This window comes from Symphalangus syndactylus, chromosome 9, assembly GCF_028878055.3.
Source record: "Symphalangus syndactylus isolate Jambi chromosome 9, NHGRI_mSymSyn1-v2.1_pri, whole genome shotgun sequence".
Classification (NCBI taxonomy): Eukaryota; Metazoa; Chordata; class Mammalia; order Primates; family Hylobatidae; genus Symphalangus; species Symphalangus syndactylus.
The window spans coordinates 128,746,398-128,757,384 of record NC_072431.2 but is presented as its reverse complement, the minus strand read 5'-3'; the positions used below and the strand labels follow the sequence as shown (position 1 = coordinate 128,757,384).

The 10,987-nt window shown below is 35.7% G+C and overlaps 1 long non-coding RNA gene across 1 annotated transcript in view; it reads right to left on the bottom strand.

The window, feature by feature from the left end:
* Nucleotides 1-2,908: 2,908 nt before the first annotated feature.
* The window catches only part of LOC134731468 (uncharacterized), a 113,357-nt gene continuing 105,278 nt past the window's right edge, over nucleotides 2,909-10,987 (bottom strand). Inside the window, exon 3 of the long non-coding RNA XR_010113768.1 lies at nucleotides 2,909-3,404. This is a non-coding gene — a long non-coding RNA (uncharacterized lncRNA). The remainder of the gene's footprint in view (nucleotides 3,405-10,987) is intronic.

Sequence of the window (10,987 nt, the reverse complement as noted above, 5' to 3'; positions counted from 1 at the left end):
GTTGTATCAATACCTATGCAATGCTACAAATCAAGTGTTTAGAGGAAAATTTACATCCATAAACAAATTTGTGAAAATGAATGGCTGAAAACTAATATATTGAGGAGTGTATTGATCTCAAAAACTAAAGGAATTAGAATATATTAAATAACAAAGAAAATAACAAAACATAATAAATTATACTCATGTAACCAAATACCACCTGTTCCCCACAAAACTATGGAAATAAGTTTAAAAATAATAACAAACTATAATACAAACGTAAAATAAGTATCAACAAAGCCCAAAGTTGTTTTTTAAAAAAAGAATGAAATTAATAAACCAGTGGCAAATATGATAAGAAAGAGAAAGGCAGAAATTAATATTAGGAAAAAAAAAAGAAAAAAGTATCACCATTATACATGTTTTAGGTATTAATCAGAAAGTTGTAGAATATTATGAAAAATTATTTTCAAATGAAATGAATTTTTAATGAAATGACAGTCTTTCTAGAAAACACCACAAAATCCATTCAAAAGAACTATAATAGAAAATAGTTTTGTATTTATTAACTTAATTATACACTTAAATATTTACACACACCAAAAAAAATCTAGACACAGAAAACTGTATCATTGAGTTCCACCAATTATTTAAGGAAGAAATAGCTAACACCAATTTACACAAACTCTTCCAGAAAATAAATAGGAAAAGGTTTTCCAATTTACAAAGAAACATTTAAAGCTTACTCCTTGAAATGAGAAAAGAATATAAAGATGTTTAGTATCACCCTAATTAACACTGTACTGAAATACCTACAAAAAATAAGAAGCCACATAAATTGTATATATATGTATGATCACTTATACCTTCATAACCAGAAAGAAGTGGGTCAAAGCACAATTTAATAATATTTCTTGAATCCATCAAAAAACGAGTCACAGGGCAAACAACTAACCTCAAATTCAGAATGGGACAGATACCTGAATAGAAACAAACTACCTATTTACTTGGAACACACGCTGCTGAATACCATATAAACTGATAAAAATATAAGCTTTTTTGACAAAACTCACTCCAAATATAAAAACATAGGTTAAAAACTAAAGGATGTAAAAGGAATATACCATACAAACACTAACTCCGAGAACAGATATATTAGTATCAGAAAAAATCAATTTCAGAAAAAAATATTATCAGGGATAAAGAGAGTCATTAAGTACTGATAAAAGGGTTAATTTTTCAAAAAGATATAGTAATTCTAAATGTAAGTGTATCTAACAATAGAATTTCGAAACACGTGACAAACATGGATTTAGAAAGGCAAATTGATAAATTTATGGTTGGCAACTGCAATAGCTTTCCTCAGTATTTGATAGAAAAAATGAGTATTAGGCCAATAAGAATGTAGATGACCTGAATAAAACTGTCAACCAACTTGAACTAATTCATATTTTTAGAACACTCTACTCAATAACAGCTGAACACACATTCTTTCCAAGTGCTCAAAGAGCATATACACAACATTCCACTAAAATTTTGATCTGCTCCCAGAAATAAGCCTGATAAACAAACTTTCCCAAGTCAACAGTATATTACACAAAATAGTTTTCAATAAACTAACGTCCTCACGAAGCTCTGCCAGATACATGGAAAATTATTTCAAGAATAGAAATGGGCAAAAGAAGCGAGTGATATACAATAATTGAAACGGGAAAGTTTCCCTTGTCCCTCTCGCCGGACATGCGACGGGAGCTCGCTTCTTCAGTGCCCCACTGCTCAAACCTCTAGGGGAGCATACAGAAGGGCAGGCTGTGGGGCTCCAACCCCATGGCAGTGTCTAGGCGTGAATATTTACAGCTGACGCCCCAGTGGGCGTGTGTTACAGGGCGCTCTCTTAGTTTGCCATCTATAGGTGGCTTGTGTTAACCAGCTCAATTACAGCCCTTTCCTTATCACAAGCACAGAGGTACTTCTGGATCCCGGGGCTTTCGCTTTGGTGTACAGGAAGGATCGGATCATATGTGGGATGGGAGAACGAGTGCAAGGTTTTATTGAATGGAAATAGCTCTCAGCAGATGGGGGAGCCAGAAGGGAAATGGTTTTCCCTTGGAGTCGGGCCGCTGGTGGCTCGGGCTCTCCTCCACTGCCCCGGCCCAACTTCGCGTTGTTCTGCTGGTCGATGGCCCGCTGGTGAGCAGGTGACTGCTGATATGCTCCTCTCCACGTCCCCTTGCTTTTTCTTCTGCGGATGTGCTCCTCTGGATGTCTGGCCGCCTCTGTGTCTGCCTGCTAGGATCTCGGGTTTTTATAGGCCCAGGATGGGGATGTGGTGAGCCAGGGTGGTCTTGGGAAATGTAATATTTGGGTGGGAAGGCAGGAGTGTCTGTCTTCACTTGGGTCTGTGGGGGTGGAGCCCTAGCCAGGGACCACACTCTCCTCTACCCAGCACTTCCCTTCCTCCCTTCGGCATTATTTAAAGTGCTTCCCAGCACTTTTGTATTATAATGCCTACTGATAGATAGTGCTATTTTTACTCAGACATAATTTTTAAAAATTAAGTCTCTACTGTAATCAGATCAACTAGGAAAGAAGATGTAAAGAGAGTTTGATCAGGTTAGAGACGAGGAAGCTCAAATATTGGAAATCTTGAAAAGAGGTTACATTAATCAAAAGAGGGTTTCGGCTTCCATGTTTGCAATACGTTGAGAAATGAGTAAGATGCTCACACTTTGGTGAAGTCAGACACAAAAGTTTGTAATAAGAAAGCAGGGGTTGGGGGGTAGGAGAGGGACAGCATTAGAAGAAATACCTAATGTAGACGACGGGTTGATGGGTGCAGCAAACCACCATGGCACGTGTATACCTATGTAACAAACCAGCACGTTCTGCACATGTACCCCAGAACTTAAAGTATAATGAAAAAAAAAAAGAAAAGAAGAAAGAAAAGAAAAAGTCAGAATGATTATCATAAAAGTCAGATCATGATTACCTCCGGGAGAAAGGAGAGGAGTTTGATTAGAAAGAGAAATAAAGTGGACTTAAAAAAAAAAAAAAAAGAAAGAAAAAAATCAGGTGAGAGCAATCAAGAATGAAGTCAGACATAACAGCTACAAGCTAGATGGCTGGCAAAGTAATGGAGACAGCAGAGACTTTATGAAAAAGTGAAAAAGTTCAGGTACTTGTATCAGCTATCGAGACCATTTGAGTCAGTAGAATTTCTGTAAATCTTATAAGAACAGATTCTTTCATTTTCATTTCAGTTCCAAAATGAAATCTTGAATTGTACAAATTTCTCAAAAATGATTCACAGAAACATAATTATCCAGATATAGAGGTTTTATTCAGGGACATTCTTTGCCAATCTCACTTCATCTTCATGAATGTATTTTGATGGTAGAATGATGGCTTTCTTCATAGCAAACCTAAATAAAAGAGGTATTTTACGAAAAATAGTATATATATAAAATGAACATGCTGTTTCTTTTATCAATAGAAATGGTTATACAAGTGAATATCCATTTACAATATTCAGCATAGCAAACACAAGAAAAGTAATTTACTCTTTTATTCTATAAAATATTTTTATCTTATAATTATTTGCTTTGATAGGTTATATCATTTATTTTTGGTGTTCAAGGACACATTTACAAACTGGTAAGAAGAGTGGCTTATTTGTTTATAAATATTATAATAGTATTTTTACTTTCAGCAAGTCTCATTGTTAAATATTATAGAATTCTATAGCAAGCAAATGGAAAACAAAAAAAGGCAAGTGTTGCAATCCCAGTCTCTGATAAAACAGACTTTAAACCAACAAAGATCAAAAGAGACAAAGAAGGCCATTACATAATGGTAAAGGGATCAATTCAACAAGAAGAGCTAACTGTCCTCAATACATATGCACCCAATACAGGAGCACCCAGATTCATAAAGCAAGTCCTGAGTGACCTACAAAGAGACTTAGACTCCCACATAATAATAATGGGACACTTTAACACCCCACTGTCAACATTAGACAGATCAACGAGACAGAAAGTTAACAAGGATATCCAGGAACTGAACTCAGCTGTGCACCAAGCAGACCTAATAGACATCTACAGAACTCTCCACCCCAAATCAACAGAATATACATTCTTCTCAGCACCGCACCACACTTATTCCAAAATTCACCATATAGTTTGAAGTAAAGCACTCCTCAGCAAATGTAAAAGAATAGAAATTATAACAAACTGTCTCTCAGACCACAGTGCAATCAAACTAGAACTCAGGATTAAGGAACTCACTCAAAACCGCACAACTACATGGAAACTGAACAACCTGCTCCTGAATGACTACTGGGTACATAACGAAATGAAGGCAGAAATAAAGATGTTCTTTGAAACCAATGAGAACAAAGGCACAACATACAAGAGTCCCTGGGACACATTCAAAGCAGTGTGTAGAGGGAAGTTTATTGCACTAAATGCCCACAAGAGAAAGCAGGAAAGATCTAAAATTGAGACCTTAACATCACAATTAAAGAACTAGAGAAGCAAAAGCAAACACATTCAAAAGCAAGCAGAAGGCAAGAAATAACTAAGATCAGAGCAGAACTGAAAGAGACAGAGACACAAAAAACCCTTCAAAAAATCAATGAATCCAGGAGCTGGTTTTTTGAAAAGGTCAACAAAATTGATAGATCACTAGCAAGACTAACAAAGAAGAAAAGAGAGAACAATCAAATAGACGCAATAAAAAATGATAAAGGGGATATCACCACTGATCCCATAGAAATACAAACTACCATCAGAGAATACTATAAACCTCTATGCAAATAAACTAGAAAATCTAGAAGAAATGGATACATTCTTCGACACATACACCCTCCCAAGACTAAACCAAGAAGAAGTTGAATCTCTGAATAGCCCAATAACAGGCTCTGAAGTTGAGACAATAAATAATAGCTTGCCAACCAAGAAAAGTCCAGGACCAGATGGATTCACAGCTGAATTCTACCAGAGCACATCAAAAACTTATCCACCATGATCAGTGGGCTTCATCCCTGGGATGCAAGCCAAGGCTGGTTCAACATACGTAAATCAATAAACATAATCCAGCATGTAAACAGAACCAATGACAAAAACCATGTGATTATCTCAATAGATGCAGAAAAGGCCTTTGACAAAATTCAACAACCCTTCATGCTAAAAACTCTCAATAAATTAGGTATTGATGGGACGTATCTCAAAATAATAAGAGCTATCTATGACAAACCCACAGCCAATATCATTATGAATGGGCAAAAACTGGAAGCATTCCCTTTGAAAACTGGCACAAGACAGGGATGCCCTCTCTCACCACTCCTATTCAACATAGTGTTGGAAGTTCTGGCCAGGGCAATCACGCAGGAGAAGGAAATAAAGGGTATTCAATTAGGAAAAGAGGAAGTCAAATTGTCCCTGTTTGCAGATGACATGATTATATATCTGGAAAACCCCATCATCTCAGCCCAAAATCTCCTTAAGCTGATAGGCAACTTCAGCAAAGTCTCAGGATACAAAACCAATGTGCAAAAATCACAAGCATTCTTATACACCAGTAACAGATAAACAGAGAGCCAAATCATGAGTGAACTTCCATTCACAATTGCTTCAAAGACAATAAAATACCTAGGAATCCAACTTACAAGGGATATGAAGGAACTCTTCAGGGAGAACTACAAACCACTGCTCAATGAAATAAAAGAGGATACAAACAAATGGAAGAACATTCCATGCTCATGGATGGGAAGAATCAATATCGTGAAAATGGCCATACTGCCCAAGGTAATTTATAGGTTCAATGCCATCCCCATCAAGCTGACAATGACTTTCTTCACAGAATTGGAAAAAGCTACTTTAAACTTCATATGGAACCAAAAAAGAGTCTGTATTGCCAAGTCAATCCTAAGCCAAAAGAACAAAGCTGGAGGCATTATGCTACCTGACTTCAAGCTCTACTACAAGGCCACAGTAACCAAAACAGCATGGTACTGGTACCACAACAGAGACACAGATCAATGGAACAGAACAGAGCCCTCAGAAATAATGCCGCATATCTACAACTATCTGATCTTTGACAAACCTGAAAAAAGCAAGAAATGGGGGAATGATTCCCTATTTAATAAATGGTGCTGGGAAAACTGGCTAGCCATATGTAGAAAGCTGAAAATGGATCCCTTCCTTACACCTTATACAAAAATTAATTCAAGATGGATGAAAGACTTACATGTTAGACCTAAAACCATAAAAACCCTAGAAGAAAACCTAGGCAATACCATTCAGGACACAGGCATGGGCAAGGACTTCATGTCTAAAACACCAAAAGCAGTGGCAACAAAAGCCAAAATTGACAAATGGGATCTAATTAAACTAAAGAGCTTCTGCACAGCAAAAGAAACTACCATCAGAGTGAACAGGCAACCTACAGAATGGGAGAAAAATTTTGCAATCTACCCATCTGACAAAGGGCTAATATCCAGAATCTACAATGAACTCAAACAAATTTACAAGAGAAAAAAAAACAACCCCATCAACAAGTGGGCAAAGGATATGAACAGACACTTCTCAAAAGAAGACATTTATGCAGCCAAAAGACATATGAAAAAATGCTCATCATCACTGGCCATCAGAGAAATTCAAATCAAAACCACAATGAGATACCATCTCACACCAGTTAGAACGGCGATCATTAAAAAGTCAGGAAACAACAGATGCTGGAGAGGATGTGGAGAAATAGGAACACTTTTACACTGTTGGTGGGACTGTAAACTAGTTCAACCATTGTGGAAGTCAGTGTGGCGATTCCTCAGGGATCTAGAACTAGAAATACCATTTGACCCAGCCATCCCATTACTGGGTATATACCCAAAGGATTATAAATCATGCTACTATAAAGACACATGCACATGTATGTTTATAGCGGCACTATTCACAAAAGCAAAGACTTGGAGCCAACCCAAATATCCAACAACGATAGAATGGATTAAGAAAATGTGGCACATATACACCATGGAATACTATGCAGCCATAAAAAATGATAAGCTCATATCCTTTGTAGGGACATAGATGAAGCTGGAAACCATCATTCTCAGCAAACTATCACAAGGACAGAAAATGAAATACTGCATGTTCTCACTCATAGGTGGGAATTGAACAATGAGAACACATGGACGCAGGAAGGGAAACATCACACAGCAGGGCCTGTTGTGGGGTGGGGGGAGGGGGGAGGGATAGCATTTGGAGATATACCTAATTTTAAATGACGAGTTACTGGGTGCAGCACATCAACATGGCACATGTGTACAAATGTAACTAACCTGCATGTTGTGCACATGTACCCTAAAACTTAAAGTATAAAAAAAAAGAATTCTATAGCATTCTGAAGGGGATAAATTTCAGGCATTAAAAGGACTGTCAAAATGTTTCTTCTCTGGTAATTTATATCCATCTAGAAAACTGTCGAGCAATGAGCCCTGATTCTGTTTCTAGACAGTTATTTCTTGCCTTCTCTCTTGCTTCACAGTAAGAACTCTGGCTCCAGCAACATCATACATTTAGATATTTGCTCAATCCTATTATACTTCATGAAAAGTTTCAGAATTATTTCGTACATACAACTATAGTAACAAATCAGCTGGACTTCCATTTCTACTTAAGATGTAAAAAGCTTTAAATAATGTTGCTTTTACAGTAACAATGAGAAAAATTCAGATTATAACTTTCCTTGAACCCATCAGAAAACTGAAGGCATGAGGCAACCAAGAAACATGAATTCCAAGCAGAGAAAAGTATAAGGAGAGTCAGGGTCACAGATTGTATCTCCTGTGGTAGAGCATTGGAAGAAGAGGCACAGGCCACCATTTAAGTGAATATAAATAAATCAGGTAAATTTTAATGAATGGCCAAAGGCCAAATATAGGATAGCATGTCATTTTTGAATAGTTTGAGGCCACAGACCTAAGTGAAGATGATACTCTTTTAGCTTTTTCCTACATACCTTCACTGGTTGCTTACAAAAACCAACCAAACAAGCAAGCAAATAAACAAACAACAAAAAAAGAAAAGAACAGAAGACAGAGAGAGAAAAAAAAAAAAGAGAGAGATTGGAAGAAGGAGAGAAGACTGAAAAAAAGCTCTATCAGTAATGACAAAATTTAGTACATGATCAGTGACTGTGGGGTCACAGGTGCATAATAACACTCATTTCTCTGGACCCTTCTCTTATAGGAAGCAGAAGACTTAAGCCACAAATGCAGAGACAGCATAGCTGCTCCCAAGGTATAGGAAAAGACATTTGTGGCTAGAGGAAGGGTAGAAAAAAACTAATAAACTCCTCTATTACTGAAGGGAGATAGAAAACCATCTTGGGCCCAAGATACTATATTGCTACCAAGCATAGGACTCATTCCACTGAGGGAAGGAAAGGAAACTCCTAAGACCAGCTACGAACATAAGCAAAGTTTCACTGCCATAGGAAAGGGCAAAAATACTGAGAAAGTTCACACAATTTTGTCTCAGATTCAAAGAGCCTGTTGAAGACTGAGGCTGGACCGGAACAAAGAACATTCCTGACCCATCACGAGCCTAACAGAGAAGTCTAAGGATGAGAAAAGGCAGAAGCACAGGGTGATAGCTGGAGGATGGGGAGAAAATGCTAAAGTTGTTGATGAAGAACTAACACTGACAAAAAACCTCTGAGACTAAAGTCCCCACCTTGAGCATAAAACAGCAGGCCACCACTGGAGAAATTTGAAGACTGGGTCACTGACATTAACCATAGCCAAAGTAAAAACAAAACCTAAACCTCATTCCTTGCCTTGACTATCCCAACTCATACTTTAATGTCCTGAGAGAATAGGCATGTTCATTTCAAGACGTAAATACTATTTGCCTCAGCATTTACAGTTTTACACATAACATCCATTATTTAATTTTTAAAATGATAACATGTACTATTTTAATAGTATATGTTTTTATACTTTATATTTTAATTATACTATATATTTTAATAGTAACAACATAAAGGGAAAAAAACCCCAACACATTGTCCAGAAACAACACAATCAAAAAGATCTGACTCAGAGATTACCCATAACCCACTCTCCAATAATGATGTTAAAATATCTGTATTAATATTTTAAAGGATCTAATGAAAAAGATAAGTAACATGCATACATAGATGGGAAATTTTAACAGAGAAATACAAACTATAAGAATCAAATGAAAGGCCAAGGTGAAAAAAGCTCTGATATTATAAAAGAGGAAAGCTTCGTGGGCTTGGTAGTAGATTTGAAACACTCCTCTGGCCTACATACTAAGGTCTCAGAGTTTGCTTGGCTTTTTTTTGGTCCATATTGGCTCAAAGGGAGATTGTTCCATGAGCCCCGGGTCGAAGCTGCAGAAGTTCCTATTACATAGTCTGCACTACAGTCTAATAATCTAACAAGTAACTAAATGCATCCCAGATTACAGGAGAGGGGAATTGGACTCCCATTTGCTACCCAAATAAGAGAAGTAGCAAAGAATTTTTAGATATCTTTAATCTCTCATCATGGATGTATTTCCCATTCCTTCTTCCACATGCAAACAGTCATCTGTTAAAACTGATTAGTGATATATCTATTAATATAAAATATTCAAAGGCAAGTAACTTCAGAAGGTAAATTTGTGTAGATTTTACAAGGCTAAACAGAAAACAAAGTAGAAGGAAATCATATTTTATTGTCCTAAATCTTTAATTTATACTCTAATGGAATGTCATATACCAGGCTAGGAATCTGTTTTACCTATAACCTACCTAAAATTTTTAACCTACTTTTCTGACATTTATCTCTAGGTCACTTATATCATAATTCTTCAATTATTTCTAGAATAATAATTATATATTTTAAAACATATGTTTTACTGTTTTATATCCAAGTGATTTCAAATTTATTCTATTGCCATTATGCTACAAAAAAAAGGTAAGATATTAAAACTAAACTTAGGCAACAAGTTCTTTCTTTTTTTATGGTAAAAGCCTGATCTAACTAATTTTATTGCCCACTGGATTTAATGAATTATATGAATAAGTTGATACAGCAGGGTGGCCTTGTTGCAAGAAACATTAAAAGAAATCCATGTTTTAAACAGTTGAAGCAGTAATATTAGAATCTTCAAATATAGGCCTATCTATAGTATTTCATGCTTTTATATTTAAACTTTCTTCTTTTATTGCCAATAAAGGCAGAAATGTTGAGAAGACAGAGGGTGAGTCCGTAAGCCAAATGTTAACAAGAATTATATTTTTACTCTGAGTCTATTTTTTTACTTAAATGGTTTCTCCCAAAAGTTAAGAAAAAGCATTATGACTCATATTTATGACTGATTCTGAATCTGCAGAAATGAAATAAATTTGCCATTTGTACCGATTTAAAAATGAAACAAAAATTTTGAATAATTTTTCAAGTATAATAATGTAGAACTTTTTTTGCTACTTTAAAAATGTATTCTAATTTGACTAAAAATGTTCAAAGAACCTAGAGAATTAATTTGATCACTTTAAATGTTTTAATCAAAAATTCTGCATACTATTTCATTGCCATCTAAAGTAATTAGTCATATCATCTATTTGTTAAATTTCAGAATGCATGTGTTTTAATTTTGGCCTTTTTCATATCCAATACACTTAAAACTTTATATATGACTTGAATTATAATTATAAGAAATAGTTAAGACTTACAAGGTTAATTTTATGCCTTTATTTATAATGTTGCTTTTAGTCTTTGAGGAAAGAAATTGTCTTTGTTCTTTTAGTGAGCTTAATAAGTTGACATTTTAGTAAAATTTTGTTCATATTGGGTTGGTCTGATACACTGAACTTCTGATTAGCAACTCAATGATAGGCTATGCTTAGAAACTTCAATACTTTTCTAGTGATAGGATATGATACCACCCTATAATCCATGTAGTTTTCCTATTTCAAAATGTGTTTAGGCACTTTGATC